The sequence below is a fragment of the Engraulis encrasicolus genome, chromosome 4 (genome assembly GCF_034702125.1).
Source record: "Engraulis encrasicolus isolate BLACKSEA-1 chromosome 4, IST_EnEncr_1.0, whole genome shotgun sequence".
NCBI lineage: Eukaryota > Metazoa > Chordata > Actinopteri > Clupeiformes > Engraulidae > Engraulis > Engraulis encrasicolus.
The window spans coordinates 12,717,962-12,744,463 of record NC_085860.1 but is presented as its reverse complement, the minus strand read 5'-3'; the positions used below and the strand labels follow the sequence as shown (position 1 = coordinate 12,744,463).

The 26,502-nt window shown below is 42.1% G+C and overlaps 1 protein-coding gene across 1 annotated transcript in view; it reads right to left on the bottom strand.

Annotated features, from left to right (window-relative positions):
* lingo1a (leucine rich repeat and Ig domain containing 1a) overlaps nucleotides 1-26,043 on the bottom strand; it is a 101,244-nt gene extending 75,201 nt beyond the window's left edge. Inside the window, exon 1 of the mRNA XM_063196713.1 lies at nucleotides 25,768-26,043. The gene's annotated coding sequence lies outside the window, so the exon portion shown is untranslated. The remainder of the gene's footprint in view (nucleotides 1-25,767) is intronic.
* Between the last annotated feature and the right edge of the window lie 459 nt (nucleotides 26,044-26,502).

Below are 26,502 nucleotides of genomic sequence, written 5' to 3'. Positions count from 1 at the left end.
TCCAAGTCAGTCTTCAGCCTCTTACAGTGTTTGCTTGTTACCACATCCACTAAAGATCAATACTTGAAACGGGGCCCTGAGGCCTGATAGAAGCCCTGATTGGCGCTGGAGGACAAAGTCTTCCTATTAGTGCTGCTTAAGACTATCTCGTTTTATGACCGGAGGCTCATTCATGTAGCCTCGCGAGCCATCCTACGTACTTCCGCCAAAGGATTGACTCCACTACTGTAGTCTGGCCGTGCTTCTCTGTGGAGTGCCTGGAGCAGTAGAATTTTGATCGCAACGCCCCCCCCCAGAAAACAGCCAATAATCGAATACGCCCCCCCACGTGGGGGCAAAAGGGGGAGGACGCTCGTGACAATGACGTACACATCTGCGCCAGAGCCATTGGTCTGCGCTATGTTGTTGTTGAGTAACTGCCAGCGATTGGGTGAGAGGTGTCCAATAATTTCAAACCATAACTGAATGCAAACTTCCTGCTTCCTACAATCGCTTCAGAGCAAACAAATGCCAGACCATGAATACGAAATGAAATGGTAGTATTATGGGATGGTCAGGACCAGGCTATCATTCGTGATGGCAGCAGGAGGTATAGAGCAGGGGTTTCGCAAACTTTACCATGACAAGGCCCCCCATACCGGTGGAAGCCAATCAAGGCCCCCCCTTACATGGGTCGTGCCACACTATTTTTTCTGTGGACCCCCTTTCACAACTATAGTGGAGGGCCTGTTGAGGTTTGAATCAAGTCAAGTGAAGTGTACTTTACTGTCAAAAATCTATGTAACAGGGTTAGCACAGAAGTTTGAAATTGAATAGGAATAGGAATATTGTTAAGCTTATTTTTGTTCTATTTTGCTAGATGTTATTCAGTTTATTCAATTATTTATTTTTTGCTGTGCTATATACAAGTTTGTATTTCCTGCCGTCCTGCCGTGGCCCACCTAGCACCTCCTTGCGGCCCCCCAGGGGTTCCCAGCCCCCACTTTGAAAACCACTGCTATAAAGCACTGTCTTCTCATTCCTCCACCTCAGCAAATCTGTCCTTGTGATGACACCAGCCTTCAGTCTATCTATCACTATGCAATTCCCAGTCACACATCGTAACATTTTCATAACACTGTGCAATTCACAGTGCATTGTACAATGTTAATTCATCACTGTACAGTAGGACCACATACATATGCTTTAGAATAGCGTTGAGTTACACTTTCAGTGCCTGAAGCAAACTGATTCATTCTGCAGAGTTAATTCAACACAAACTGAGTTGGAGCATATTGTGTGTGATTATTACATTAAATTACATTTCATTGTATTTGGCAGACGCTTTTTAACCAAAGCAACTTACAATCGAGGACATAATCATAGTAAACATCACTAGCAGATCCAAAGTGAAATATACAGAACAAATGCAGATGCTAAGTAGGGTTAGCTTTTTTAGTAGAGTACATACACAACACAACACAACACAACACAACACAACACAACACAACACAACACAACACAACACAACACAACACAACACAACACAACACAACACAACACAACACAACACAACACAACATGCCATAGAGTCTGGCTGGGGACTGGGGCAGCTCAAGCATTATATTAGTGTAGACTGTAGTTTATTCCCATTCTCAATACTGTTGCATTAACACTGACAAATTGAATGTACTGTCTGTCTGCACATCAATATTTTGTGTTGAAAAAGTTATAAGGGAGAGAGTTCAGCAGCATGTCAGTCTGCTTGGCTGTCTGTCTCTCCTCCTGTGGAGGCACTGGGTCATAGTTCAAAATGACGCTTTTTCACACCTCTGTATCTGGACAAGTGCGTATGATATAGGCTTATTATTCCAGTGGGGTTGTCATTCAAGCGTATATAAATCCACACACTGTCCATTTCACCAACAAACTTTAATAAGGTCAGATGACTGAAATGTTGTATTAAAAAATGTTGGTGGAATGGACAGTGTGCTGTATTTCTTTACACTTGAGGCACTGTGTTATACCACGTCGTTCTACACGCCCTGATAACCGTAAATGTCCATTCCACAGCTGCTTGCAATGTGTTTGCTGAATAGGAGAGCCTCCATTAGTCATTTGCCTGATACAGCAGATGGAGATGTGAACAGCCGTGCATTTATTTTACATTACGTGTTACACAGTATATGAAATATTGCTGCCATTTGCATAAATCTGCTTCTGACTGAGCTGGATATAAAAGATGGACAATAAGCTGCAGTATGTGGTAAGCACATTCTCTGCTTGTCTATCGTTTTACATGTGCAACCATGAAAGTCAGGTAGCTACATTTACATTGTGTCTTACCAAAGGGCACTGCTGTAATTATGTGATATCTACCAAGATACCAAAGTAAAGTGCAACACAATTATAAGTAGAGATGTACCGGATCCTGATTTTTAGGGTCCTGCCGGATACCGGATCCACTGCTTAAGATCCTGCCGGATACGGAACCGGATACCGAATCCTACAAAAGGGTTGAAACACATAGCCAACTCGAACACGTGGGCCCTTTTTATTACGTTGGCGCACACTATTTTTAAGACTCATTGGCTTACTGCCACTCTGCCTTCAACGGCCGCTTCCAAAGGGCTTTCACTCCATGCAGCGATTGGGGTTGTGAAAGACTGACTGAAAAGCCTACAGTAGGCTACGTAAAAAGTAGAGATGCCCCAGATCCTGATTTTTAGGTAACTGCCGCATACTGGATCCACTACTTAAGATCCTTCCGGATCCGGATAGTCTGAAAACCCCTATTATCCTGCTGGATCCGGAACCGGAACCGGATCTTGGATCCTGTACATCTCTAATTTTAAGAATGTGCAGAAATGAACATCTCAGCACCAATCTACCTATCTGTGTAAGGCATGAAGCAATTACACTCACACTAGTCTGCACCCTGCTGCTTTGTTTTTTTACATGAGGTAACTACAGTGCATTCAGAGCAACAAGAAACAGAGCGCTAACCTCATAACAGAACAGAAGGCTCCTAAAGACATCTCCCAATATAGCCCCTTGACAACAGGAGCACGTGAGATATATCTGAACCTGTGGAAATGTGTGCTGGCTGGCTGGCTGCTATGCCAGGTTCTATTTAAATAGCCCCCGATAACAGTTCCATCATCCGTGTATACAGGATGTGTCAAAAGGGGAAACCACCAAAAATACTAATTATTTGTTTCCCGGTGCATAACAAACTGAGGCAAAATAGCATAACGTGGCAGTTTATTCACAGGGAACTAAAAGCCAATAAGAGTCAAATATCTGTCACCTTTAATTAGATAATGCCTTGCTTGAAGCCACGCTCAACTGCCTGTCAGTTTTAATTTATGCGGCTGTCTTCTCAAACATCCCTCTAATCAAAGTCACATGTCGAGAGCCACTCTCCTAATCAAGTATTCTTGTTATTACTATAGATATACAGTATACTATGTTAACATGAATACCAAACTCTGGTATTTGCTTTTTTTTATTATACCTTTCTATTAGTTCATCATGATAATTATAGAATAATTAATGGGTAATAGCTGTTCAATGAAGCATAATTGTGAGTTATTAGTTGAGGTACAATATTTACTTATTAGGTGATGCGGGACAATAGCGGTCTCTTCAGTGTAACCTGTACAGCAGTTGTAACAACAGTCCAGTCATAGACCTGAGGACGAATGACATACTTTCTCAGTCGCCTGCGCAGAGTACACTGCATTTTCAGAGTTTTCAATGAGACAAGTGCTCGTGTTGAAGTGCCATGACATCTTTGCTCACCATGCTACATCTTACTGTGCAATTATGCTACTTATTTTGACGCTACGTTGTCTTGCATCAGACAATGTCAGTGAACTCTGCTTATCTTATCAATATGTGTCAGGTCATGACTACGCAATATGTTCTGACCAATCTCCTGAAAAGCAGCTGGAAATGGTTTACATATGTAACCAGTGAGACCTGTGGTCCTATTTGTTCGGAGGTAATGGGTGCAGAGGTTTCCATTCATTTAGCATGACTTACCTGTGGGTTGACAGGGCGGGCACTAGGACCCAGTGGAAACCTGAGTGAGGAAGGCACATCCCTTCCTAGTGTATAAATTTCATTAAGCAGTTGCATCTGCGAGACGCCAGGTCCTGACTCACCTGGGCTTGCTGGAGCCATCTGGCCGGTATTTTGCGTGGCTGCTGTGGGTTTGTGTGTGGACCCTCTGGCCGTTGCTGGTGCTGGACACCTGATAAGTGAAGGTAGGCTCTCTGACTGCTTGCACTGAACATTAGTGAGCTTTAAATGGCTTGTATGCCTGCAATGCTAATGGGTGCTACTTTGTCTTAGCTTCCTCCTGTGTCTGACTTCAACGTGGGGATGTGCCTTACTCCTGACCAGCTTTGCCATGCCCTTGGAGGTAAGATGTCATGCATTGGTTCTAATAGTAAGTGTATGGTAGTGTTTCCCTAATGCTAACTTCCTGCCCCTATAACCCTTAGGTCTAAGGCACGTTTAGCAGCATGCTGGGCATGTCATTGAGGGCAGGGGGACGCCACAATCTTTCTTGGGGTTTTCATTTGTGTTTGTTTTTTTCTGTCTTATGAGCTCTGTTAAGGTTGAGGGTTGTGTTGAGCATTGGCCTATCTTGAGATACTGTGATCTGGAGTTGTAGGCCCACCTGGCATGATTCAATTGTCTGAGATGGCATAGTCAGTTAGGTAGCATAATTGAAGCACCTCTGTGTTGTGAACACCCTGTATTAACCATGGTGTGCAGTGATCATCCTATTTGATTTGATTTATTTTGATTGGTTTTCCACATTTTTGTTATTTTGTTTGCTGTGTCAAACTGTGCCTTCACAATATGGAGGGTTTCTCCAATAGTATAACTAGTTCATCTGCCACCCAGTACAATTGTCCCTCTGCTGTACCTGGCTTGCACCTTGCTTCTCAGCTTGATCAATGATTATTGTCTGTATGCCAACGGGACTGTGAGGTGTATCCACACCGGTCTGTCCCAATACAAGTTTTACATATTGAAGTATCAGATAACAAAAGAGAAGAATAAAATAAATGAATGTATTGCAACAACTGTGTCCTCAAGCTCATTCCGAACCTGTCGGGGAAAGAGTGTGATTTTATAATTCCAAGGTTGTCTCGCCTTATAATGAGACTGGCGTAGTCACTTTTCAATATATTTAATCAAATGGTTTGATCCGTGTACCTCCACTCGGTTACACATAACCATAGCAAATACATTAGATAAAGTGTGTAAATAATATTTCAGTAACACTTTATTATTTTTAAGTTCATGTGTAATAATATATTTTTAACTGTCTGTATAAACACCTATGTGTGTAAAGGAGCAAAATCAAAGCAAAATGGTGTATTCAAATGATGTCTTCTTGTAACCTGATTTACATCATCTGGCTGCGTTCAGCTACGTCACGCGGGGGCGTTCTCATGCTCCACATCAGATGGCAAGAGTCAGGTAAGTCTTCTTGCCCAAGGCCCTTATTGTTAAAAATTGTAATAAGGCCCTAGTAGGCCCTTGCCTTATAAGCCACTTATTCAGTCCGTTATTAGGTAGCCTATAGCTAACTTGTCAACACTATTTTTTTAACAATATTTCTGTAGAGAATAAGTACACGGAATGAATAATATGACTTCTAAGCAAAAATGGTGTATAGTTACACTGAACAGGATAATAAAATCTAACATCCTTACCAATATAGGCCTATAAAAACATCAGCGAAATTATAATTGCGAACATCAGAGGCGCAGCACAGTGCTTCAATCCTCCACACAATAGATCTACTTCCCCGGCAAGATACTTTGCTGTTTTTTTTTACTCTGCAATTTGCCTGTCATTTAAATTAGAAGCCTAACGTATTTTCTCCATTATATCATATTATAGCACATGACGCCAGGAGTCAGAAAGTCTGTTTGAAGCGGGTGATGTATTATTAGATTGTATTAGTCTGCTATTGAGCGGGCGATTATGAGGGAATTGTTTGCTCGGCACAATAGACTGGAAGGAAAATCAAGCAGTTCAAACAGTTAAAGCTCTTACGTGAAATCTCTGAAATGATGAAAATGTCAATGATAAAACAACTGTCAGAGAGAGCAGAAAGGCTGGTAGTGAATAGCGGTAAGTAGCATTCACCTCAATACCGGTTGTGGTAAACAGTGAAGTCTTACAAAGTTCTTTTCTCTGCTGTTCTTTTCCTTTTTTTCTGTCTCATTGTGCTTATAGAGCAGTGTTTAAATGAGGGAAAGAAGCAGATTAGTTTCTGTGTGCCATTCTGAAGGTTTTGCTGGGAATTTACTGCATCTGTAACACTTCTGCGGCTTTGGTAGAGAAGGGCACAAAAAATGGAAAATCTCCTCAAGTACACAACCTTACTCATCTCTGTGTCGTACCAGGTAATGTAGATGGTTATCACTGGAAGATTTTACACAATTTGTCATCAGTGTCATGATGTTGACAGACGATGGCCATACTGGATGTAAACTATGTATATGCATTACAGGGCATATCAACAATTATGGTAATGCATATGGGAATGAAAACACAATAGTAAGATACTATAAGCATTACTGGGGCCTCTCAATACATTTCATTTGCGAGTAAAGTTCAATCTTCATGATGTGAAACACAAAGCACTGTACGCTGCCTTCTGTCTACAAGACTGCTCGTGTAAAGAACTGTATCTATGGTGCCGTTCTAAAGAACAGATGAAAAAAGACAAATTAGGTTGTGGTTAAATGTTACTATACCGGACGGTAGTATTTTGTTTTCTCTGAGGAGAAGAGACCCATTCTGTGTAGTTCTCTTAGCATCATCAGTGCAGTGGGAGCCTTTAGAGCCAATAGTGTGTCCTTCATCTCAGCTGTGTTACCATGGAAACAAGGCAGAGCGAGGCAGAGCGGAGCACGGGAAGTTTATATTTTCAAGCCTCACAAACTCGCTAACACGATTGGTGTGATTGCACTGTTAACATTTTTTTTTATCATTATCTAGCCAAGTTGCAAGGCACCTTTGTTTACGACAACTAAAGGTCAAGTCAGGTCAGTGTTGTGAACCACACTCCACTGCACTCGTTATTAACAGTATATTTTGACAGGGCCTCAGCTAGGACTTACAGTAGCTATGCATTAAAGGCATAAAAGCCTCTAAATAAGAATTATTAGCAAACCCTGTGATCACAACAACTCTCAGGCCAAGTCACCCCTTCACATGTGACCCTTTGTTTTGTGAAGAGGGGTGTGTACATGTACAGGTCCACAAAGATAAACCTTTTAATTAGAACGGTAAAAGGTCTATCAGAAGACGAGATAGGATGTATTTTTACATGTATTTTGGGGCTTTTTAGCCTTCATTGAAATAGGACAGTTGAATACAGTGAAAGGAAATGAGTGGGAGAGACACACTGTAGTCTCTTTTCCACCAAGGCAGTTCTAGTTCTGGGCCAGAGCCAAATCTTGAACCGGTTCTTAGTGTTTCCATACAAATAAACTTAGCATTGGCCCTGAAAAACGGGTTCTAACTCAGCACCAGTTGACAGCTGGTCCAGAAACAAGAATCAATGGCGTTTCATAAAAGGGGCGGGGTTAATGTGGTGTAACTAAAACATTTTGTCCAGAAACGACCCCATGCAGGTTAGAATCGAACCCAGGTCCCCCGGTATAATATAGCACTTAAGCCCACTGAGTCACAGCGCCCTTGAGATGAAATGTCTTTCAGACTCCAAAGGAAAGTAGCTCTACTGCTACTTACAGCTAAACTGGTTTGAACAAATCTTGAATAATTACAATACTGCAATATCAATCAAAGCTCATCAAAACAGCACAAACGTGTTTCCATTGATACAGCATGTGAATGTCTGCTAGGAAACACGTCTCTCTTTTTCAGCCGGTGGTTCATTCTTGAAGCTATTGATTTTCAAGAATGAACAGAGTGCTACTATTCATGCAAGTGAGCAGAGCCCTCATCCTGCTAGTAATCATAGCAGTGCACACACTGAACAAGGCACTATCACATCAGGTGTTCACCTCGCCCATCTCGACGATGCTTCACAATACTTCAGCAAAGCAACCAAGTGGTGCTCTTGTGGGCACTTCACATTTGTTGTCAAGTGGCCCCCTTCCATTTCCAGTGTTTTATTGAACTAGGCCTACAGAATGTTCTAGAACACTGAGCGAGCGGTGCAGCCTCAGGTGTTTCAGAACACCCCTGATGCCCATGATATGGTGAGCTGTTACCTTAGACCTGCCAGCGAATCTGTCTGTACAAATGGAATGGACGTCTCCCTCTCTCTGTCTCTGTCTTTGTCTCTCTCTCTCCATCTCTCTCAGTCTCACCCTGTGTGTGTGTGTGTGTGTGTGTGTGTGTGTGTGTGTGTGTGTGTGTGTGTGTGTGTGTGTGTGTGTGTGTGTGTGTGTGTGTGTGTGTGTGTGTGTGTGTGTGTGTGTGTGTGAGACACATACACAACCCCATCGCCACGCCCCATCACCACCACCTCCACCACCACAATAAAAACATTTTGCTTATTCTGAGTGATCAGTATTTCAGTATTGCGCCATAAATTCCAGTATTTATTCATTCATGTATTTATTTTTTACAATAATTAACATTCCATCTAAAAATGGTACAAGTCATACTTTTTAAAGTCTTACAGATGCATCAGTATGGTCTACATGGACAATGGAAGCCAACTAGCAGAGTGTGGCGTGGAACATTAGTAAACCTCCCTCCCGAAGCCTCATACAGTATCGGTAGCGTTGAGCTATCAGACTGGTCCTTTAGCTCAGCAGTATCATGCTGTGACTCCCATACTCAAACTGTTGCGTTGACTAGGAGGTGGCATGTTCGAGACGAGAGGGAGAAGAACTGCACGGGAACACCTCGGTTACACTGGTGGCGTTGACCCGGGATGGGAGTGAGGTTTAGGGGGGTGAGTTTAATGGAGGCCAACTAGCAGAGTGTGGCGTAGAATGTTAATAAACCTCCCTCCCGAAGCCTCATACAGTATCGGTAGCGTTGAGCTATCAGGCTGGTCCTTTAGCTCAGCGGTATCATGCTGTGACTCCCATACTCGAACCAATGCGTTGACTAGGAGGTGGTGTGTTCGGGACCCGAGGGGGACGACCTGCGGTTCGACCTGCGCGGGAACACCTCGGTTACACGTACATTACTGGGTCAAAGTGTGAGCTGCACATTCTGACTGCACCCATATAAATAATGCCTCAAACAGCAAGGTGCTGTCAATTTATGGAAATCCTTATCAAGCTACTTATCAGATTACCATCTTAGCATTGACAATATTTGTTATCATGTGGTGCACCATATGACCAGGCCAGAGTAAGATAGCCTGGGGCCCCTAGGCTACATGTTGCGATAGGGCCCTATAGGGACAAAAATCACAACAAAATTACATAAATAGTGTCATAATTCCGAGCTATAATTAAGCCTGACAACTACCTGTATAGAGGGAGGTATTGACGTAACAAGAGATGATTTTTTTCAATACTAGATCTGCAATTCAGCAAAATTGTTTTCCTCCCTTTGAACAGACAGGGGGCCCCTGGCTGGTGGGGTCCGTAGGCTGCAGCCACATCTAGCCTATGCGTTAATCCGGCCCTGCGTATGACATTCAATACAGGGGCACCCTCCTGGCACGCGTCACACAGTTTCAATCCATATTCCATATGCAGAGGTCACCAAATGACCTAAACCCATGCACACATCATACTATGTTGTAACTAGGGCTATTTTCACAACATGCCTTTTTGAGTTAACCACACACAGCTGAGGCCTATACTAAGAAGTCCTCATTTTCTTAAGAAACAAAAATGGACTCCACTCCAGGCTCTTCTACTAGATGATTAACCTCTTAATACCAACTTCTCAACATACTCCTCTGGTGAAGTATTTACATACATTTCCAGACAAGGGCAAAACCCAGTGTATCACTAGCCCAGGAACGCTGTCTCACGCTGACACGGCAAAGAACAAGGCAAAGAATCCAGGTCACAAGCTACAGGCCAACTAGGCTAGAAAACATACGGGTCACAAGCTAGGCCAAGCAGGCTAGAAAACGCAAAAGGTTACAACTGCCACAGTGCTCAGCTGTTTAAATGCCATCTAACATCAGTGGGTGTCTCCCTGCAGTCAGGATGTTTTGCATGTCTTTATCTCCATGTACTCTTTGTCCTTTCATCAGACCCTGCTGCTTATGAATATAGACTATATACGTCAGGACATCAGACCCTGCTTATATTTCACTTCTTGATCTGATCATACCAAATTGCCACGTGCACTTACACAACTGTATTGCTTCTTTCTTAGTATTCTTATGGCATCTTCTCACCGTTAAACATAACCCCTTCTGCTAACCCTCTCCTGAGATGACCCTGCTTGAACCCTGATATGATACTTATGCTGATAGGCACATGAGAGTATGGTAACGTATACTGATGTATGCCTGTATATTCAGTATTGACGAGCAATGAATAATATATGTAGTGAGATGATCCGGAATGCCTTACAAAACCTCCAAGGGCAATTCAGTACCACACAAATACAAAAAAGAAAAAAACTTCCCAGATAACACTCAGTAGAAAAATGTCATGAAATGTAGCCTACTGAAATTCAATAGCATTAGAAACATCTAAATATTATCTGAAGAAATGAACTGAAATCTTTTATGTAAAAATGACTCTTAGAGATAAACATTAAAAAGAGCGAAGATCAAGTGTATTCACCATGGCACTGGAGGATGAATATGCAATTAGGAATAGGGGCGTGGAGGGCAGACGATCGGCTTCAGTCATATGCACTGCTATATGAGTGGGTGGTGAAAACTATAGGGCCATGGTACATACAGGGATGGGGGTTACTACGGGGTCAGTTGCCCCGGGCCCAGGGAGAAAGTGGGCACAGTATCGGGTCCTCATTACATTGTATGTATTGGTTGGGGGACTCGTTCAAATTTTGTTCCGGGCCGGGCTGATGCTATCAGTGGCGCTGCAAAAAGTCTACGTCTTGGAGACAGGTAGCCATTACACAACCAGCACAGTAAATATTTAACCACAGCAACAACAACACTCAAATATTTAACTACAACAACAACAACACTGCAGAGTGAGGTACTGAGCATCCTACGACCTTCTACTGGTGAACTGCAGAGATACAGACATCACACAGATGAAGTGTTTTACTGATACAGCATCTTCAGATAACTATTGAATAATTCCTGAGTGGATAAATTAATGCTTTATTACAAAGTCGTTGAAAGATTTGAGCATGGGAGTCCCTTAATATATGCGATTTTTCCTGTTTCTCCATCATCAATAGCATGAGCCTGAGGTTCTAAATCAGGGGTCCCCAACCTTTTTTTTTTCAAATTAAACACCCCCTTGATCTCATCATAAGCCTGTCAATAGACCAATTCCCCCCAAATGGCAACTGAGTTACTGCCCCCTATCAGATGTATCCTTCTCAATGCCCCCAAGGGCTCCCAAACACGCCCTGGGGGGGCTATTAGACTCCCCATTTAGAAACACTATTCTAAATTGACCGATAGAATTTCTCTTCTAAGAAGACCAACTTTCAGAATACCAGGGCACAACTTTAAATGAGGGTGTGTTATGCGGCCCTCCAAACCAACTAAATAAAGACACTTTTCCCCAAAAGCAGACTCCTGTCATATCATCTTAACCCTGCTGGGTCTGAAAACATGTCAAAGGAAAATATGCATAGATGCTGCTGTTTTAAAGGTAAATATGCATAGATGATAATGTTGCTCTCTTGAGAGCATATCAATTGGTTCATTTTATATTTCTATTTTTTGCAGGGTTTTTTTCTATCACATAAAGTGTACACAATACGGTGATTACTGTAAAATAATTGACTGAATTTGATAGCATAGCCCTGGCCTGGACCTGACTTGGAGGAGTTATGAAGGGTTATATAGTTATGCCATTCCTTTATGGCATACATTTGCAGGCCCACCAAAAGGAGAGGGGCAAAGGGGTATGTTTTCCCAGGCCCAGGGAGATAGAGGGCCCAGGATTGGGTTGCCATTACATTGTATATATTGGGTAGAGGGCCCTTTCAGATTACTTTTGTCAGCTGTCAGCGGCCCTGTACATTTATGGCCTCATTGGTGAAACAGTGAGAGCACAGCACACCCACAACCAGAGCGTGTCCCCCAATAGTATTCTATTCAATTCATTGTTGTTGCAGCCTACCCATAAAGGTTAACCTATGGTACAGGGAATCACACAGCACATCTACCTGGTTGTTGTTCTTGTTGCAGTCGTTGTAATGCAGCCTGGACTGAATTACCGAGGTAAGGTGCAGCTTCAAGCTTTAAGTTTCGAATTACACACAAGCAATAATGCAAAAGCTATATACATGCACTGTATGAATGTGTAGCTTGTGGGTGTTATGATATTTGGCATAACACATTTGCATTAAAGCTATAGCGTGATGTGATATATCATATTAATGTAATTCACCCTGTTTACAACTGCGGGACTTGCCTCCAAACAAACAAATCAATAAGACCTCTGACTTTCAGACAACCTTACCACAAACCACCAATGTTTTACAAAAGACGAGTCCGACTGCAATGCTTAAGTTAACTCCTTAGCGCAGAACCTCTCTTGTAAGCTTATTGTCACCAAAATGGTAATGAACAAGTCTCAATCGGCTACCTAAGACTTTCTGCGTTGTCATAGCAATGCATATGATGTAGTTGAGTGTTCTCTGCTAAGAGTGAGTAGGCCTGTCGACGGGTCCATCTGCAGTAAGAGGCTACTAAACCCAATTCCAATTCAAAGAATGGCCTCTGACTAATCATTTGGATCAGTGATGTTTTGATATAACAAAAATGCCCTTGCTTTTAAGGGCCACTTAAAGAAGTCGTGTTTTGCATGGTTATTTGAACGATAATTATATATTGAACCATGGGTTTTACTCTCAAGGCGTTTAAAAAAAAAAAAAAAAAATCAATTGTTTTGAAAGAAACCATGGTTTTCTGTCCAAAACAAACAAATCTTTTCGTTTGGGGAAAACCCTTTTGCTGCTGCACCACTTTCCAAACCGACTGTTCAGATAAATTATTAATTTAATCAAATTATTAATGTCCTGCTCTACCTGCGCTTCAGTCCCCCAAACCCCTTCCTTTTAATTAACAGTCATTGGACTCTCTAATCCTGTGTGTGGACCCAAGACGAAGACCGCTATACATCAGATCAAAACAAACTCTTGGAAATGCATCTCTCACATTTCCCAACAAGTTTATTTACTTCTGATTTTGAAATGTGGGTTAGAGCTACCTTTGGTTAAACTTGATTTAACCCCCAGAGCCTATGTTATAACCTTACTGTCACCAAAATTGTAATGGCTATGTCTTAATCTGTTACTTCAGGCTCTCGGCACTGTCATATCAATGACATATGATGTAATTGAGTATTTTCAGCAAATAGTGAATAGGTCGGCCGGCAACCCCATCTGCAGTAAGAGGCTACCTGTCTCTGTTGCATTAGTTAGATCCAGTGTATCAAAATGTGCAACAACATGTAACATTATTGATTTGCATTGTACAGTATATTAGGATTAGGATTAGATAGCACAGTGTGTCTTACACAATATTACATGATGATGTATTAATACAAAGATATTCTGTATCCACTGACACCGTAAAACACAGTGTTACGTTACTTTTCGGAATAGTTCCAGGCTTCCAGCCACAAAACATGATTGCGATTGCACCTGGCTGTGAGGTCAAACCACCTGATTGTGGTCCTTACTCTGGAATGGCACAGTCCACACAGTTCCCCTCAAGCTGTCTTTCCTCCTTCGCCATGAAAAGCAGCATGGATGTAATCATCTCGTCAGCCACTTTGCCTTCCTGCACTCAGGACTGGATTGGCCGCCCACCTGGCATAACGGGCATTTCCCGGAGGACCCCGCACCCTAGTGGTCAGAAATGTTAATTCTCAAATTCATTCTTGTAAAAAAATGTTTTAACATTTCTGAAAATAGGGGCCCACAAGGGTGCGGGGCCTACCAGTGCGTCAGTTCTGCACTGCTACTTACGAGGGGGCCCTTTAAGGCAAAAGTGCCCGATCTTTATTTCTCCCACAGTCCAGCCATGCCTGCACTTCTGTTGTGTGGGCTTCAATCGCTCAGCACTGCACTGTCAAACATTTCCTAAGGCATGGCATTGGCGAGAACTGGCCTTCAACCACTCAGGAAGAAATCCAGACTAACACAATCTTATAGTTACTAAAAGGAGATGGAACACACACACACACACACACAGACAGACACACGCGCGCACGGACACACGCACCCACGCGCGCACACACACACACGCACGCGCGCACGCACGCACGCACGCGCGTGCACACGCACACACGCACACACACACACAATGTGCAATGTGTAGTTTAGGCTATTCTCTATCTGACATTCACTCACACATACACATATGTGCAGTAAAAAAGACTTACTGATACACAATGAAAACACAAACACACACACACACACACACACACACACACACACACACACACACACACACACACACACACACACACACACACACACACACACACACACACACACACACACACACACACACACACACACACACAGACTGTGCAGTAAGCCATGTGACGTGCGAGGAGTAAAGTGGCATAGTGAATGAAAGGTTCATGGAATGTTGGTTCAGTGTCCTTGAAATGTTCATCTCTCTCTCTCTCTCTCTCTCTCTCTCTCTCTCTCTCTCTCTCTCTCTCTCTCTCTCTCTCTCTCTCTCTCTCGGGCGTCCTCAGATGAGCCTTCCATCTTTGTTTCCAGGCATCCCGATGTAGTTTTCTTCTTTGTGTTGATGAGTCTGGCAGCTTGTGGAAAGAAGCATTTCCCCAGTCTGGTTGTGTGACACTGTATGCTGCGGTAGCCCCTCCCTGAATATTAATACATTTCATTACATTACACTTAGCTTTTTTTTTAAAAATCCAAAACGACTTACAGATATTACATGCTATTGGTTACAGGCCCTGGAGCAATGTGGGGTTAGGATTGCTGCTGGTCAGGGTGTTCTCCATGGCACCTCTGTAGAAGGTACTGTAGTGAGTACACATGTCTAGCCTACAATCAACACTGTTGGACCACAATAGGTTGTTCAAAGAAAAACACTTTTAAAAACCTAAGCTTCCCCTCTACACAGATGTATTGAGGTGTAAAAAGACCTTGTTGTGTGTGACAAAATGTCATTATGATAGCAGAAACACTTGCGTTGAAAAGATGTTGATTCATTTGGAGTCTCTCGCCTATGTAACTTTTCACACCTCTGAACAATTATAATGCGGCTAACTTGCTCATGGCATCAAAGTGAGAGGGTTAGGTAACAGATGTCAAAACACCGCCACAGTATTGCTATGTACAGCACGAGCACTGGCGTAACGCAAGTACCTCAGGCCCCCCTGCAAGCTACCAAGAATGGGCCCCCGAACGAAAAAAGAGGGCCTAATATCATGTGGAGGGGGCCCGTTTCTTCAAGCCAAGGGCCCATGTGGGCCCCCCTCCTCGTATGGGCCTCCCTGCCTCGCAGGGGCTGCGGGGGTATACTTTACACCCCTGAGCACTAGCCAGCCTAGCACAGCTACAGTACTGTACAGCTGGATCCACTTCTTTTTTCTTGTTCCATGCACGTAACATGGAACCTTGATGAGACTTGATAGCAAGATGTTGTCTTGCAAAGTGAAAGCATGGTGCAGTCAATAAAACACAATACAAAATCAGTGGTTCCTGCAGCTGGGACCCTAAAGGCTTTTTAACCAATTGATTGGGCAATGTGAGGCCAGTTTGGGCCTTTGGCTGGACTTTGCGACAGGACCATTCTACTGTAACATATACTGTATAGCCTAGACGGTAGAAATGTCAAGTTAAGTGGATATTCAACTCTAACAAGCAAGTCAAACCACTTATGGTAGAAGGAGTGAGGAGCGGTGCCATTTCAAATATTAGCAAACTAAGTGGACAGTGTGGGCATCCACAGCCTAGAGCCATCCAAAGTGCCTTTATAGCAAATACTGTGACAATTAAGGGTGCTAGGAATACAGTATGCAATTGGACACGGCTCAAGGACAGGACAGGACAGGCCCTACAGTACAGGAGACTGTATTGTTAGCCACTGTCATTACAGGAGGGAAAAAAACACCCTTCCTAATTTCCTGTCACTGTGCTGCAGCACATAAAGGGTAGTGGCATAATTCTGTTTAGCTAATGAAGTGACATGTCATCAACTGAGAATTGAATAGGTCGAGGTGCTCTTTTCACAGAACACAATACAAGTTTGCTAGAATCTAATAAACTCATATTACTATTCCTATTATTTGTCTTTCTTTGATCCATTTTCCATATACCAGTAGCGCTATTTTGCTCCTAATTGCATTATTTGTTATTAATTGCATGGGTGAAACTAAGTAAACATTTAGTTGTCAGAGGTTCTTAATTCTCTAGTGCCACTTTTACTCTGCTGTTATACAATAGGCTCTGCCTCAGTCATCTTCCTTTCCAGGCAAAATAGTTTATTTTCTTTTCTTTTCTTTTCTTCCTGATTCGGTTTCATGGGCATGAAACTTTTAAGCTTGTTTTGTCTTCTTATGGTGAATGGAGTGATCCATTTCATTTGAGGAAAATGGAAAGGCTCTTCGCACAGTATAACAATACATCATATGAAAGAAAGACCAAAATGCCTCTTTGCAGAAATAAAACACCCTAATGGAACACCTGGCATGAAATGACTGCCCGACATTTCCAAGGCAACGATCTGTATTTTTATTAGTTAAACTCGTGCGAGCGTGCGAGCTTGAATACTTCTGTGTGTGTGTGTGTGTGTGTGTGTGTGTGTGTGTGTGTGTGTGTGTGTGTGTGTGTGTGTGTGTGTGTGTGTGTGTGTGTGTGTGTGTGTGTGTGTGTGTGTGTGTGTGTGTGTGTGTGTGTGTGTGTGTGTGTGTGTGTGTGTGTGTGTGTGTGTGTGTGTGTGTGTGTGTGTGCACGCCCGCATGATACATTTGGGATATTATGGAAATTGTGGATGTCTGCAAGACATCAATATTCTGCATTAATATTCTTTTCAGATTTACATGCTAAAATCGCATAATCTAATTTCTGTGATGAGATTTCCATTTTTCCACCAGACTGCTGGAGGCTTAATTAAACATGTATGCACAGTACATAAATTTAACACCTGAGATGTCCAGCATGATTTAAAGCAATTCTTAGTAATTTTTTTCAACCTTAATATTTCCAGAATGGCTTATTATCACCTTTGCCATTGTCTCTCTCAATGAGAGGCAGTTCTGCTTTCAACTTGTTGGGCCAGTGACGATGTACAAAGTATGCTCATTCAAGAACATCAAACATACTGCATGACTCTTCTTTCACAATTGAACCAAGAATGAGGTAATTACTTCTCAAATAATCTGAAATCAATCTTATAAATTGTGTTGTGCTGTATGAATAGGATAGAACAGTTCCGGTAAAATTATTTAGTTGTCTCTGACTGGGCAACACACATATACTACCTGTGTGGATATCATCTTAAATCTAATATCATCAGATGTACTTCAGATCATCAACACCTCACTACAAACAGGCATATTCCCAGGCTGTCTGAAAGAAGCAGTTGTGAAACCCTTACTGAAAAAGAACAACCTGGATGCACTGGTACTAAACAACTATAGGCCCATATCCAATCTACCATTCATGGGTAAAATAATAGAGAAAATTGTTTTTAACCAATTAACTGCTTTTCTAATGTCTAATAGCTATTTTGATAAGTTTCAATCAGGTTTCCGTGCCTACCACAGCACTGAAACAGCTCTTATTAAAGTTATGAATGACATAAGATTGAATTCTGATGCTGGCAAATCATCCGTCTTGGTACTTCTTGATTTGAGTGCTGCTTTCGATACAGTTAATCATTCTATACTACTACATAGACTGGAACACTGGGTTGGCTTTACGGGCATAGTGATCGACTGGTTAAAATCGTACTTACAACAAAGAAGTTTTTTTGTCGCCATTGGAAGACATACTTCATCACCAATGTCTCTGGATTGTGGGGTCCCCCAGGGCTCCATTCTGGGACCACTACTGTTCAATCTGTATATGTTGCCACTGGGACACATTATCGAGAATAACTCCATAAATTACCATAGCTATGCGGATGATACCCAGCTCTACTTATCTATGTCCCCAAATGACTATACCCCCCTTGAATCACTCTATCATTGCATGGACCAAATTAACAAATGGATGTCTCACAATTTCCTCCAGCTGAACACAGATAAAACTGAAGTAATTATATTTGGGAAAAGAGAGGAGAGACAAAAGATTGCTACTATCCTTGAAACGAAGGGACTGAAAGCAAGGGAAACAGTTAAAAATCTTGGGGTCCTCATTGACAGTGACCTAAACTTCAACAGTCACATGAAAGCTATTACTAAGTCTGCATTTTATCACATAAAAAACGTCTCTAAATTTAGGGGCCTGATGTCTAAACATGATCTGGAGAAGCTAATACATGCCTTTATTTCTAGTAAAGTTGATTACTGTAACAGTCTTTTTACTGGCCTCCCCAATAAAACCATTAAACAGCTTCAACTTGTACAAAACGCAGCTGCAAGGGTTCTTACAAAGACAAGGAAGTTCGACCACATTACTCCAATTTTAAGATCGCTGCATTGGCTCCCAGTAAGCTACAGAATTGATTTTAAGGCTATGCTACTTGTGTTTAAATCACTAAATGGAATGGGACCCACATATCTACTGGATATGTTTCAGCTGTATGCACCAACTAGGTCACTAAGGTCAACGGAGAAGAATTTGCTGGTGATTCCAAAAGTCAAAACAAAGTGTGGAGAGGCAGCCTTTAGCTTCTATGCTTCAAAGCTTTGTAACCAGCTTCCAGATGACGTAAAAAAATGCACCCACTATTGACAGCTTTAAATCTAGACTCAAGACAAAGCTGTTCTCAGATGCTTTCCCCTAGCTTAAATTACTTATTCTTATTATTTTTATTTTTTATTTAATTTGTTTTATTTTATTTTATTTTATTATTATTTTTACCTTATGTTTTATCTTAATGTTTTTAAATGCTTTTTGACTCTAATTCATTTCCTTCTTTCTTCCCTGTTTCCTTTCATTTACATTTGTTAACTTTGTGAAGCACATTGAGTTGCACCTGTGTATGAAATGCGCTATATAAATAAACTTGCCTTGCCTTGCCTTGGATATCCCATCCACCTTGTCCAGTGGGCACTGGGGACCTTTAAGGAGAAAAATCGGCAACTCTGTGGCCCTATTCGCTGTCATGCGAGACAGAAAATGACTTAAGACATTTCAAATGGACACTTCTAAAGACCATAATTCCAGTAGTCTAACATCTATCTGTATAGTCTCTCCTCGAACAAATCATTATAAAGCTTCATCTGCGTCTATAGTGTCTCTATTGATATCATCATTGCCATAATGAAGAGTTACTGGAACATGTGCCTGCGCGTACAAGTAGAGTAGTAGAGTAGAGCAAAGTACTTTGAGGTGTCTGAGAGCTTACATAAATACACAAATACAAAACCTATACAAAGACCTAATTCACATTATTGTACATTGCAGTAAAGATATAGCATCCACTTGAGTACAGCAATCAGCCTTCCTTTCACATACACACACCCTCTCTCTCACACACACGCACACACATGCACGCACACACACACACGCATGCACGCACACACACACACACATGCACGCATGCATGTATGCACGCACGCACACACGTGCATGCACGCACGCACACACGCATGCTGACCCCCCACCCACCGCCACACACACACACACACACACACACACACACACACACACACACACACACACACACACACACACACACACACACGCACACACACACAGTCTAAAGTTTCGACTAAAGTTTTATTGTGGAACATCACATTTTTGCAGCGTACTAAAAGGATCCCTGGAATTAAGTGGTACCCTGTATGTTAAATGTTCTTGGATGTGTTCTAGTGGCATTTCTTCTAAATGCCCCATCGTTTAGGACCACAGCCCAGCCCACCTCTTGGCTTTGCAATTAAGTACCTTTCCAATGAGCCTTGCTCATTTTTCATTTATTTTGGTGTTTGGTTTGTTATTATTATCTAAATAAGCAAGTAAGTAAGTAAGTCTCAGATGCACACTCATTTCTTTCTGTCTGGCCAAGTGATTACGTATGCCTTTCAAATTCAATGTGTTAAATAAAATAAAACACATATAAGTGCACTTGACGTTTAAACCAGCAAAAAAGTATACCATTCTCAGTGAATGTTAACAGTGAATGTTTTTTCATCTGCGTTTAGCGTCCATAGGCTACAGTACACACAAAAAACATGTGGATGTCCGATGCCATTGGTTTTGGTTTTCCACATTCTCCCGTCCTCCTACAGCCACCTGCCAGCTCTCAGCTCCACCAGCTAATCAATATATGGCAACAGGGAGCACTACAACCTACATACAGTACAGCAACACCCGACAACAACAACAGCTACAACAACAACAACAACAACAACAACAACAAAACAATAACATCAACCACCGCCAGGGCAATGACAGCTGTGACGTGTAGTGCATGCTGTGACCAGGATCTGTAAAGACACTCCTCTCCTTCCTACATCCTGTCTGTACCGCACAGCTGCTACACATAACAAAAGCAACACCAAGGCCCAGACATACATTTTTGGCAGCAGAAAGAACAAGAAATAGAGCAACAGAAGAGGAAGAAGAAGAAGAAGAAGAAGAAGAAGAAGAAGAAGAAGAAGAAGAAGAAGAAGAAGAAGAAGAAGAAGAAGAAGAAGAAGAAGAAGAAGAAGAAGAAGAAGAAGAAGAAGAAGAAGAAGACTTTCAACCTCAGGGCACATTTAAAAATAAAAAGCAAACTCTCGTTTGCTTGGCCTAATGACCTACATGTGACCCAAGAGCTGCATGCGTACCCTAGTGCTCTACATGCAACCTAATGGCTGTATGTGGACCAACGTTTTATAGCATAATTTGATTAACTATCTGGGGAGGCTTAGGGTTAAAATGCACTGTAAGCCTTGAGGATTGTGATAGTGGGCATACTGCTATATGCATTGCATAAGGCACAGGGTTTTCCTACAGTCCACTGGCCATGTGATGTTTCCATTCATTCTGGAGGCTGAAATGACTAAAGCTCTTATATATAATGAAGGCAGTGTAGACTTAACATAATCATTGTGTTTTTTTCCCCAGAGCATCTAGCCATTCAACAGCCTGCTGTCCACAGTCAAAGAGGTCACCCTAATTGGTTTGGCAACAGCACAGAGAATAGAAGGCAACAACTGGGCGAAACAACAGTATATATCATCCTTGTGCCGACTGTCACAATACACATACAAAAACGGCAAGGCAAAGGATGAACCATCGGCCTATCTGAAAACATACATTTTCATTAGAGCACATGACAATATTGTAATTGTGCCCTGTGCCAGAGGTCCAGACCCAGATACATCAGTTTGTGTTAATAAATGTTGCGCCACTGGAGGAACAGGGGGAAAGTTTCATTGGTAATTCTAATGCAAACAAAATCCCCCTGAGCCATTTCTTTTCACAGTTAATATGAAACACATATGCAAACACATACACAATATTCTGGCTTATTAGAAATCAGAGGCATGAATGCATGACTTATTGCCTGTGCACTGAGCGCAACGTGTGAGGAGAATCAGATTTAGTTCAACAGAGTGTAGAGCCTTAAAACCCAGTGCATTTTTTCGACCATAGACGACAGCCAAAGATTTTCTTAAGTAGAGAAAGATACTCCGAACTTTGCCCGCCCGATGCAAAAGAGTGTGCTCAACTTTGGTCTCCTAAGGGGGCGTTGGCTCCTCCTTCTTCTGTTGTTGTGATTTTTGGTGGTGGCTTGCACATGCTGTGCGCTATTGCCATCTACAGTGCCAAAGGAACTCCATTAATTCTCAACCTAAGGTCTCCAAAGGTCTCCAAACCGAAAGTCTCCTAAATGGGCGTTCACCTGACATCACATGGATCTCGGAAATGTCCAAGCCTGAAGTATCTTTCTCTAATGGACTATTTTTGCAACAGCTACTACTAACCATTCTACTAACATCAGGGTTAGGGTTATGGTTTGCGTTAAGAAGTTGTGTGAAAAAGGTTAATAGTACCAAATAAAAACTGAAAAATGCCAAGCTGATGCATGTTGTCATTCAGAATATACTGTTCTGAATCTTGCTCTTTGGTGAGTCATAGTCTGGTCTTTTCCTCTCAAGGGTTAAAAACATCAGCTTGACAGTAGATTAGAATAAAACAGTAGGTGGCATGCTTCCAAAGGTGTATACGTCAGCAACACATAATACTGTTTCTTTTTGTTAGGTAAAATGTACTGCTTTTTCTGTCTCTGTTTTTTATTTTTTTAATCACAGCATTATCCCTTATGAATATGACTAAATGAGTCTATAGTATAGATCCCAAGTCAGCAGTTCTGCGCCACTTCATCATAATATTACTAACTATGTAAATGACAGTTGAGAGGACTGAAGAAGATGATGGTTGATTGAACCTCCAGAGTCTCTCCTCAAAGTTCCCCTCTAAATTTGAGTGTATAATAACAGCATCACCTCTTCAAAAAGAACCCTCTATGTGCAGATCACAAACACTGCTGATCTACGTAGTTCTCCCCCACAAAAAGAGAAAGTTGCTTCTGTAACACCTGATACCAGGGCTGCTTCAATGTGTTTGGGAGCCCTAGTCAAATAGGGAAATCGGAACCATTTTTTCTCTTCAAACTATTGGAGAGGGCTCCCCTTGACAGATTCTGACAGCAGTATCATTGTGATTTTCAGTCATTGGATTTAGGGAGGTTTTGTCTCACTCAGTCCATTGAGTCATTACCACCCAGTCACTACCCTGATATTTGCCATTGAGTCATTACCACCCAGTCATTACCCTGATATTTGGCATTGAGACATTACCATCCAGTCATTACCCTGATATTTGCCATTGAGACATTACCATCCAGTCACTACCCTGATATTTGCCATTGAGTCCTTACCACCCAGTCCAGTCATCACCCTGATATTTGCCATTGAAACATTACCACCCAGTCATCACCCTGATATTTGCTATTCAGTCATTACCATCCAGTCACTACCCTGATATTTGCCATTGCTAATTAGCTCATTACCTTCTGAGGATCAATAAAGTTTCTCTACTCTACTATTGTATGCCATGTTGTGCTCACTGCGATTACACCGAATGACACAATCTCACACAAGGATCATGTTATACAAACCACAAACTGCACAAGCTGCTATCAAGGATCTTAAAATAGATTACCATACATCTAAAGACAACTGCCTCACTGTTTTCCAGCATCCCAATCTGTTGTCATCAGACCCCGAGGGCAGATAAACTCATCACACTGTCATTAACAACCATTAGGAGCAAATGATTCTAGATAGGATACACTGAGTGAACTTGGACACAATGTGCTTCATAGAACCTTTCTTACTTTTGTGTCCACTTCATAATGAATGATTTCATATACTCTTGTGATGTAGCATACTTGTATTTTGGATAAATTGCTCAAGGTTTCACAAACTCCCATCCCCAGTGGCCGTTGTGAAGAGACAACCTGAGCTTCAATAATCCATTGCCAAAATCTTTGGGAAAAAATGGCATATTCATTTCACTTCCACAGAACTTAAAACGTAGCTATTTGAGTGATACATCATCATTAACTAGCCCAAGACTATATTTCTTCCATTATACTTTACAGTAGTTCATATGGATGTGATACCTGCCAAATGTGTAAGTCAAGAGCGCAGTTCCAAACTCATATGCACTTAAACCCAAATGGATGTAAAGTCAGCCAGTGTCTGGCAGCAAATATAATAGCTGCATAAAACCCATACAGTAGAGTTTAACACAATGAACACTTTGCTGTGCTATCAAGTGAAAATGGGGATATCTACAGCTGTAATGATACTGAGGGAACATTCTTGGATGATATTCGCTCATATCTGTCATGATCACAGTAGGACATTGTCCCACATAGCCAAAAATAGTCTAACTAGCCAACTGCTCATCCATGAAAAGCAACTCAGATAAACACAGATATCAAAGATGTTACTCTACCTAATATTTCCCGACATGCAATTTATTTTCCATGTTTCTTCGTTTCTAATTAACGCAGAAAATGAAGATGTATTTTGAAGTGCAACATTTTAATATGCAAACGCTGTTTTGAGGAAAGGGAATCATAAATGAAAAAAAGGGGTGGGATCCCTGCCCACAGTTACGTAATTTTATTTATCTTTTATTACTTTTTCCGGCCTACACTGTGTTATTGTGGCCCTACCTCTGACATGGGAAATGTAATAAATATTGATGTTTTGGAGAGCAGAGGCAGTGGCGATTGCTCTCTACATCTTCTTCTCCTCTTTCCTGTCTCCTCCCTCTCTTCCCCGTCTCTCTCTCTCTCTCTCTCTCTCTCTCTCTCTCTCTCTCTCTCTCTCTCTCTCTCTCTCTCTCTCTCTCTCTAGCTGTTTCTCATTCCTCCCACTCTCATTCATTTTCACACTTCTCTTCATGTATATGCATGTGTGTGTGTGTGTGTGTGTGTGTGTGTGTGTGTGTGTGTGTGTGTGTGTGTGTGTGTGTGTGTGTGTGTGTGTGTGTGTGTGTGTGTGTGTGTGTGTGTGTGTGCCAATACTGTGTCTGTGTATGTTATCTTTACATAAACCGGTATTTTATTTCTTCATGGTCTTTTATAAAAGTCTGCAATGACTGAAAGCAAAAATGTTGCTTTCTTGTTCAGTTTTGCATAGTTTGCGTTTGTCCTTTATAAATGTAAATATACATATATATATAGATGTGAACTGTTTATAATAATTTTGTTATTCCTTCAATATACATGTTCTGTAGCACATTGATCACAGAACATTAATTAATATAGATAATGTGTGTGTGTGTGTGTGTGTGTGTGTGTGTGTGTGTGTGTGTGTGTGTGTGTGTGTGTGTGTGTGTGTGTGTGTGTGTGTGTGTGTGTGTGTGTGTGTGTGTGTGTGCACCTTTGAGTGTACGGGTGGGTATGTGGGTGGGTGTGCAGGTGTGTGTGTGTGTGTGTGTGTGGGTGGGTGGGTGGGTGTGTCAAGTGAAATAAATGCTGATCTTAGGTCTTAGGCTTCTTCACGGTCTCAGTGAAAAAAATTGGGCACGGACAGTTGCCTGCAAAAGTAAGCCATGTAAAAAAAACTCCACTGACAGCTGATGTCATGGTGCTGAATAACCTGACTCTTAATTCCAGAAGTCCTCTACTGTATGTGTCAACCCTTTTGCAGCCCACAACAGAGCCGGTCCTTCGAGCCGGAGTCAGAAACCCCCTCCCTTGTTCTCTGTGCATCGCCCTGGACGTACACAGAGTGCACGAAGTTTCCTCTGAGGGACTGAACTAAAAATAACTCTAGATCAAAGTGAGATAGCAACACAAAAGGTTGCATTACAAAAACCTTATCAGGACTGACTCATATAATCACATACGCTGAGACACAGCCCCTCTCGTTCTCTCATGATGCCATCTCTATCTTTAGAATAATCCCATTGCTCAGACGAGACGAGACGACCCGTCACCAAAAAAAGTACACAGAATGAGAGAGCTCTTACCGCTGGTGTAGAGAATTCTGATGATGATGAAGACGTCAATCCACACGGCTAGTCATTAAATCCAAATCACCAAGGCGATGAAGGTGGACCATGCCATCAATACATCAATGCTAATGATGTGTCAATGATATGCAGGCACACACAGACACACACCACAGAGACACGAATGTATACGTTTCTTGCTATGTCATAGGAAAAGCATTCAGTCCCATTCAGGCGGAGGAGACAGAGTGGGTGGCAGGCTGCAGAAAATCCATGTCCCAGTTACTTTTAAAAGCCTACAGTACCCCCAGACTTCAGCTCGGATAAAGGCAAATTTAGATCATCCAGCCAAAAGGAACCGTTGGGGAGGACCAGCGGCAGCTGACAGCAGCGGCAGGAAAAGGAAGAGAGAGAGAGGGAGAGGGAGAGGGAGAGGGAGAGGGAGAGGCAGGCAGACGGAGAGAACGGAGGAGAGGGAGGGAAGGGGAGGGGGCTAGGACGGCACAAGGTGGAGAGAGGGAGGAGCTGCAGTATGGAGAGACAGAACGAGAGAGAAAGAGAGAGAGAATATGAAAGGAGTGAAAGGGGTTCTTTATGATCTATACAAACAACTAGTAAAATTCAATTCCTGCAATTTGGTGTGTGCTGTAGCAGCATGACAACAAAGAGATACTTGGCAGCAGAATTCAGAAAATGTATTAAAAAAGAGTCTGGGGACACAGCCAGAAACCCCTGAAAACTGCTCCCATCCCA